Source organism: Carlito syrichta, unplaced genomic scaffold (assembly GCF_000164805.1).
Source record: "Carlito syrichta isolate Samal-C Ts95f unplaced genomic scaffold, Tarsius_syrichta-2.0.1 Scaffold309791, whole genome shotgun sequence".
Taxonomy (NCBI): domain Eukaryota; kingdom Metazoa; phylum Chordata; class Mammalia; order Primates; family Tarsiidae; genus Carlito; species Carlito syrichta.
Window position 1 is genome coordinate 63,902 of NW_007253887.1, and position 5,791 is coordinate 69,692.

At 43.8% G+C, this 5,791-nt stretch overlaps 1 pseudogene; it reads left to right on the forward strand.

Moving 5' to 3' along the window:
- Positions 1-4,633: 4,633 nt before the first annotated feature.
- The window catches only part of LOC103270317, a 1,972-nt pseudogene continuing 814 nt past the window's right edge, over positions 4,634-5,791 (forward strand).

A 5,791-nucleotide genomic window follows, 5' to 3' on the forward strand; every position in this document is an offset into this window, starting at 1 on the left:
TGCTGAGCTCAGGTGATCCTTCCACCTCAGCCTTCCACGTTGCTGGAACCACAGGCAAAAACCATCACACCTGGATAATTTTTCTTTTCTGTAGAGATAAAGTCTCGACAAGTTGCCCAGGCTGGTTTCCAACCTTTGGGCTCAGGCACTCCCCTTGCTTTCATCTCCCGAAGTGCTGAGATTATAGGAATGAGCCACTGTAACTGGCCATTTTTTCCTTTAAAAATCTTTGTCATCTGGCCAGGCTCGGTAGCTCAGCCTGTAACCCCAGCACTTTGCGAGGCCGAGGCAAGTGGATTGCCTGAGTCCACGGTTCGAGACCAGTCAGGAAACTTGGCAAGACCTTGTCTCTACAATACATCAAAAATTAGCCAGGTGTGGTAGCACGTCTGTAGTGCCGGCTACTTGGAATTCTGAGGTGGAAGGATTGCTGGAGCCCAGCAAGTCGATGCTGGGGTGGCCATGAGTGTGCCATTGCACTCCGGCCTGGGTGACAGAGACAGAATCCAACTCAAATAAATAAATAAATAAACAAAACAAAAACCTTTGTCATCCTTTGCCCTTCTGAATATGCACGTAGTTCCAAATATTCATATTCATATTCTCAAATATGATTTTCTTTTATAAACACTTTGTTGTTTAGATTGACATTGCTAACTCATTCACCCTACTGTGAGGTCTGATTCAGTGACAGTTTTTTTATTCTGTAATATCCATTTTTTGTCCTTCTATTTAATTTTACAGGTTTCTATGGCCCCTCCAAGTTACTCCCCAGTCAGTTATTCTCATTGTTCCTTATTTAATTTCACTGTCCTAAACGTAAACTCTGATTAATGTACAAGGGGGGATTCCCTCCCCCACCAAAAAACGCAATTATCTTTTGGAGGGCAGGTCTCTTATAGTACAAGCTTCCCCAGGCAGATGAGTATTCTAGGAATTCATTGACATCAGTGTTCCAGCTAGCATTGTTGTGAGAGGCTGTGATGCGGAAGAAACGTCCCAAGTTGTGGCAAACAAGTGGTTGGTTCTCCCACCATGACCAAGCACCTGTCCACACCACACTGAGTGTTCAGCAGTTTTTGACCTCCATGCCTCGCCTCCCCATTCACCAAGTCTCACCTTGAGCAGTTTTTCTTTTGTTTGTCTGGATGAAAAAAGTCCTCAAAGGGAAACATTTGCCAATGTGGAGAAGGTGAAAGAAAAAAATAGCAGAAACTCTAAAAGGCATCAAAATCGACAAGTTCAATAACTGTTCTGAACAGTAGGAAAAGCATCTTGACAGGTGTACTACATCAAACAGAGAGTACTTTGAAGGTGACTGAATTTAAATATGTAAGAATAAATGTACATTTAAAAGTAAATAAATTCCAGGTTTTTTGGAGTTCCCCCTTCATATACTTTCAGTTTGTTCCTTTTCAGAGCCCTCATCCTCTACAATTTGTGAGTTTGAGATTGTAATTTTTTTTAAAAAAGATAATCTCACTCTAACTCCCAGGCTGGAGTGCAGTGGTGCAGTCATAGCTCACTGCTGCTTACACCTCCTGAGCTCAAGCAATCCTCAGGAGTAGCTGGCACACAGGTGGGTGCCACCATACCTGGCTTATTTTAAATTATTTTTATAGGCCGGGTGCAGTGGCTCGTGCCTATAATCCCAGCAGTTTGGGAGGCCGAGGTGAGAGGATTGCCTGAGCCCACAGATTCGAGATCAGTCTGGGCAACTTGGCAAGACCTCATCTCTACAATAAATTAAAAAATTAGCCAATCGTGATGACGCATGTCTGTAGTTCCAGCTACTTGGAAGACTGAGGCAGAAGGATCACCTGAGCCCAGAAGGTAGAGGCTGTGGCGACCATGAGCGTGCCATTGCACTCCAGTCTGGGCAACAGAGTGAGACTCCAACTCAAAAAAAAAATTTTAATTTTTACAGAGACAGAGTCTCATTATGTTGTGCAGGCTGGTCTTGAACTCCTAGTCTCAAGCGATCTTCTTGACTTGGCCTCCCAAAGTGCTGGGTTTACAGGCATGAGCTACCACACTTGACCTGAGATTGTAAATTTTTTCACAAGAGGGCAGAATATCATGCTCAGTGGGTTAGTCCCAGTAATTGTGAAAAATGCCCATGGATATAGTCTTCATATACTGAGAATATTGGTGATTGTATTTCATGGCTAGTAATTGGTTTCCTGGAAAGTTGAGCAGCACCAAGAGCAAATACACATGATACACCCCATATAGGAGGTCTGATAGCAGCGGCTGGATTTTAGCCAGCACCCACTCACCAAGCTGGGTGAATTTTAATGCATTCACTGGTGCCCTGGCAAACGGGGTCAGTAAAAAAGTATTAATAAAAACTTCTTCTCTGGGTTTAGCATGATTTACTGATAGAAACCTGGCCATCAGAAAACACTTTCTAAGATGTGGGGAAATATATGTGATAGAACACTGAATGATTAAGTCAGGATTTACCCAGTTTTGTGGATAGCAATAACAAAGATGACCAGAAAACAATGCTGGAAGCAAGGCATCAAAATGTTTCCAGTACTACTTCCGCACGGTGCAGTTATGGCTGGTTCTTATTTACTGTGTGCCTTTACAATTTTTCTATAGCAAACATGTATTTTACCGTCAGAAAAGAAGGAACACTTTTTGCTCTGCACACATCGCTCCTCGTATGTGGAGCACACCCCCTCCCTTTGCTCCGCTTGTCAGAGCTCCAGATCCAACACAGATGTCAACTTTTCTGTGAAACCTAGTTCATATTCTATTTTCTCCCTTGCCTGACTTTCCTACCCTGATTTGTACAAGTTGGTTCTCCGTCTAGTACTTCCACTTTCTGGCCAGAAGAGGGCTCTGTTGCATGGCTTAAGAACAAAACAAGGTCTTTCTAATAAATTGTGTTGGTTTTTGCTCTTTTTAAATACAGGAATACTTTTTCTTACGAAATATTAGGAAATTATAGAAGTTAGAGTTAAAAATTTTCCAGCGTCTCTGTAACAAACAAGTTTTCAATTAGCGTGTTTCATTAACAAATGTGTGACCTTTGGACCCTTGAATACCTAACACCATGGAGGAGTTTTATCTTGTATGTAAAAATCTGAAAGTAGAAGAGGAGATACTAGAAAAAGCGGAATACATTTAAACAGGTAAACATACATCTTCCTTCCTTCTTTCCTTCCTTCCTTCCTTCCTTCCTTCCTTCCTTCCTTCCTTCCTTCCTTCCTTCGAGTCTCACTCTGTCGCCCAGTCTGGGCTCCCGGCCACCGCAGCCTCGACCTGCGGGGCTCTGGCGATCCTCCCGCCTCAGCCTTCCAAGTAGCCAGAACCACAGGCACACGCTACCACGCCCGGCTAATTTTTTTATTTATTTTAGAGACGAAGTTGCACCGTGTTGCTCAGGCTGGTCTAAACGTAAATTTTCTAGAGACAAATGAACACCACTAGTAACCACCTTAGAGAGCATGAACTTTGGAGTTAGACCGACCTGGGTTCGAGTTTTGATGCCACTACTTACTGGGTGACTTCAAGCACACCCCGTACCCTGAACGTCTCGCCCTCTGTTTGTCATCTGGAAAATGGAGATATTGATAGCCAACTCTGGGTGCTGCTGTAAATAGTCTATTAGATGACGGATATAAAGTGCTTAGCATGACACTTGACAATACTAACTACAATGTACCTACGATTGTTATTAGGCCTGGAGGTTGGGTTGCAAGTTACAGCCATATCATGGTTGACAGAGTTGCAAAGTAGCTTTTTCTGAAAGCAAGAAACAGAAAGTCCCAAAAGATGGGGAAAGGAATGTTTTTCATTCACAGTCTTGCCTTCAAGTACTTTCATCAGAGAAAAAAACACAGATTCACATCCATAATCTCTTTTTCCAGCTGGGCTAGAATTTCAAACTCCAAGTCTCATTTTCCATAATTGTCTCACCAGGGCCTCACCTTCAGCTCCTTGGCTTCCCCAGTCTTTTCTTCAGACCTTCTCTTTCTTCCTGACTTACATCAACTAATAGCATCCCCATGTTCTCAGTTCTCTTTATCTCAGAAATCTCTTTAGGTTCCTATTCCCCTACCCCACTCAAAACTGTTCAGGCAGATGGTATTTTTGTTTTGTTTTGAGTCAGGTCTCAGTCTGTCACCCAGGCTGGAGTGCAGTGGCACAATCACGGCTCACCTTCTGGGTTCAAATGATCCTTCCACCTCAGCCTTCCGAGTAGCTGAGACTATAGGTACATGTCATCACATCTGGTTAATTTTTAAATTTTTTTGTAGAGATGAGATCTCCCTACGATGTCCAGTCTGGTCTCGAAATCCTGGGCTCAAGCAGTACTCAGGTTTTGGCTTCCCAATGTGCTGGGATTACAGGCATAAGCTGCTGCACCTAGTCTTTTTTTTTTTTTTTTTTTTTGAATTGGAGTCTCACTCCTTCACCCAGTCTGGAGTGCAGTGGCAAGCACGCTCACGGCCACCCCAGTGTCGACCTTCTGGGCTCCAGCGATCCTTCTGCCTCAGCCTTCCGAGTCGCCGGAACTACAAACACGCACTACCACACCCGGCTAGTTTTTGATTTATTGTAGAGACCAGGTCTTGCCAAGTTGCCCGGGCTGGAGTCTTCTCTCTTTTCCCTCTTAGATATGGACACTCCACAGAAGGTTGTTATCATCAAGTCAGATATACTCACTTTATTATTGGAGAAACATGCAAATTAAATCGCATTCTATGGCTCAAAGTAAGATAATTATGAATACAGTATGTCTGAGTATGTGAGAATGAGTGGCATCTATTGGTCTGGCAGTAATAGATCTCACGGGGCAACTTCATCACATAGAGAAGTTCTGACATAGTTAAGTCATGGCAACATGAGCGTGGTAAAGTAAGTGCTAGTATTGAGCATGATCTTCGTCTGTTATAAACTTTTTTTCCCTTTATACACTGTTGCCCAGATTCTTACTCTGTATGATAGTATTAATGTTTTGTTTTTGTTTTGGGGGGTTTTTTTTAGTTGAAGTCTCACTCTATCACCTAGGCTGGAGTGCAGTGGTACGCTCACAGCTATCAGCCTCGACCTGCTGAGCTCAAGCAATCCTTCTGCCTCAGCCTTCCAAGTAGCTGGAACTACAGGCATGCGCCACCATGCCCAGCTAATTTTTTGATTTATCGTAGAGATGAGGTCTTGCCAAGTTGCCCAGGCTGGTCTCGAACCCCTGGGCTCAAACAATCCTCTCGCCTCTGCCTCCCAAAGTGTTGGGATTATAGACGTGAGCCACCGTGACCAGCTATGATGATATTAATGTCATTGACATAAATAAGGTTGTATTATATCATCCAAAGTCTGCAGAAAGAAGATGGTTCTTTGTTGGAGACATTTGGAGAGAAATTAATACAAGATTTTGTGTGTATGTGTGTGTGTCAATAACTTTGGCTCTGTTAGGGAAGATTGATGCTATTAATATGGAAAAAGCAATTGACTTTTTAAAATCCTGCATGAGCTGGGCTCGGTGGCTCAGCCTGTAATTCTGCGCCTTTGGGAGGCTGAGATGAGTGGATTGCCTGAGCCCGCGGGTTCGAGACCCGTCTGGGCAGCAAGACCTCATCTCTACAATAAATCAAAAAATCAGCCGGGCGTGGTAGTGCATGCCTATAATTCCGGCTACTTGGAAGACTGGGGTGGAAGGATCGCCGGAGCCCAGCAGGTCGAGGCTGCGGTGGCCTGGAGCAGCCACTGCACTCCAGTCCAGTCTGGGCGACAGAGTGAGACTCCAACTCAAAAAAAAAAAAAAAAAAAATACTGC